The following is a 2,506-nucleotide window of genomic DNA, read 5'->3' on the forward strand; positions in this document are numbered from 1 at the left end:
TCACTCAATTTTCAATAGAAAGTCTCAAAAAACACACAATAACAGCCTTAAAAAACATATTGCATGGTTTTAAACAAAAATTTTAATGATATTAAGTAGAAATAGAAATATGCAAGTAGCCCAATTTCTAATTCCCATGGAAAATAGTTACTAGTTTGATGGATATCCTTTAAGGCCTTAAAAACAAAAGTACGCAGGGATTGTATTTTTTTTTTGTTATACAAAATCAAGGTCATGTAATACATAGTTTCTAACTTGATTTTTAAAATACACAAAAGGGAGGAGGAGAGGATTAAGGCAATATGCAAATACCTTTATTTGGGTATTTACTAATAAACTAATAATCCCCAACTTTATCAAAATTCAGTATTTATTTTCTGGACTGAACAACAAAAAAATAATGCAATCTTTAGAGGATGAGAGATGAGGAGAGCACTATCTCTTAACTCTAGGCAAGTTTCTAATTAATATTAAATAACATAAATTGAATGGAAGGAAAATCAAATTCTTGAATTCCCTGGGTCCTTTGTAAATAGTGAGTTCCTTTTATTTAGACTTTATCCATACTGCCAGGTAAACAGAGTTTTAGACACTAAGTAAAACCATTTAGAATTCAGAAAATTCAAAACATAATATAAAGTCTTAACAATTGTCCTGAAGCACCATAGTACTATCAGACAGCACACACATTCATGAGCTCGCATGTGCGCGCACATACAGAGTCATTAGGAACTTGTTATGAACCATGCTAGAAGAGCCCTGTTGGTATAACAGTTAAGTGCTGAGTAATAAAAAGGTCCGTGGTTCAAAGCCAGTTTGAACCTATTAGCTGCTCCTTTGGAGAAAGGTGTAGCAGTCTGCTTCTGTACAGTCTAGCAAACCCATTGTGTAGAACAGATACTGATTCTATATTGTCAGTATAGGGTTGCTCTGCGCTGGAATTGCCTTGACAGCAATGGCTTGGTTTAGTTTTCAGAATGCATTGATTGCTGACTTATTTCCTTGTTCCTAACACCTCCATGTACCATCAGTTAACAGTGTTTCTCTCTATTCATTTTAGCTCTTTTTTTTTTTTTTTTTTAAAACACTCAGACATAGATAATAATTTAAACCACCACAGGGCACATTCTCTCACGCCAGTTCTCACTCCCTCTCTTCCCATGAATCTAGAGTCCTCAGCTGTTCCCTCTCCCTTGTCCCCATCTCTGCCTCCATCTGTGGTGTTGCTGCTTCTCTGGATAAGGTCCCGCATTCCGCATGTGCTCTTCTCCCTTGATGGCCCTAGGGTCCTCTACTTCTGGACTGTAAGATTAACTACTCTCCTGTTTTTGTTACAGAACTTCTGCCGTTACAATTGTGACAGTCGCAATTAGTCATGATAACAATTACTCACTACTGAATCATAAGAATCTTATCCCCATCTCTTTTTACTAGATCCATCTAGACAAGATGAAAACTATTCAGTGGGGATTCTATTTCTACCCCGCCCAATTCTTAAACTAAATTCCCTCTTGAAACCTTGTAAGCCAGTAATTTTGTGCCTTTATTGCCCCCTCATTTTAGGTAGCCAATGTCTAAGTTGCCTGTCCCTATCTACCCTGTATACAGAGGGGATAGGATTGATACTTGATGTGAAGACTCCTTCCCTCTCTGTTGGTATTTTGAGGTACTATATTCATGAGTATAGGTTAAGTTCATCAAAATGTAGCAATTTACCATCATTTCCTTTATCAAAAATTGTTGTTGTTGTTGTTTTTGTAATCTTGTTCTAGTAGAGTTCTGATCATCAAGCCATTGTTGTTGTTATTGTTAGGTGCCATCGAGTTGGTGCTGACTCATAGCGACCTTATGCACAGAAGAACGAAACACTGCCCAATCCTGGGCCAACCTCACTACTGTTGCCACGCTTGAGCCTATTGATGCTGCCACTTGGCCAATCCATCTCGCTGGGGGTCTTCCTCTTTTTCTCTGATCCTCCACCTTACCAAACATGAGATCCTTCTCCAGCGATGGATCCCTCCTGAAAATATGTCCGAAGTATGAGAGACAAAGCCATTGAGACTAGGTCAAATAGGTACTATCTGCAGTTTGGGTGTTCTTGTATATCTCCCTCACTTCATATCAGCTATATGCTTCACTCTCAGCTCTAGCCTTCCGTGGTTATGTCTTTGTCAATGGGCTCAGGAGTCCCCAGGTCTCACCACACTTTGGACCAACCAGCTCTTCCTCTTCTCTCTCTCATGTCTATCTAGGTCAATGGGAGTCTATGGAGCGTGGTTGAACTTAGCCCACTTTTTCATTGCTGCCTTTTCTCTTCTTCTACTCACCAGTAGACCAATGTGGTTGCCAGCAAGCTTACATGCCTGCGCATGTATTCCCTTTGAGTTTCAGTCTTAAAGGGGGTTTTGTCCTGAAGGGACTTGATTGCTTGCCGGGATGGCTTCCTGGCGAACAACCTGCTTACTGTTGCAGTAACCAATCATACTGCCATTTTTGTTTTGGGTTT

The 2,506-nt window shown here is 39.5% G+C and overlaps 1 pseudogene; it reads right to left on the reverse strand.

The window, feature by feature from the left end:
* Positions 1-1,686: 1,686 nt before the first annotated feature.
* The window catches only part of LOC102818355, a 44,414-nt pseudogene continuing 43,594 nt past the window's right edge, over positions 1,687-2,506 (reverse strand).

The sequence above is a fragment of the Chrysochloris asiatica genome, unplaced genomic scaffold (genome assembly GCF_000296735.1).
Source record: "Chrysochloris asiatica unplaced genomic scaffold, ChrAsi1.0 scaffold00318, whole genome shotgun sequence".
NCBI classification, from domain to species: Eukaryota; Metazoa; Chordata; class Mammalia; order Afrosoricida; family Chrysochloridae; genus Chrysochloris; species Chrysochloris asiatica.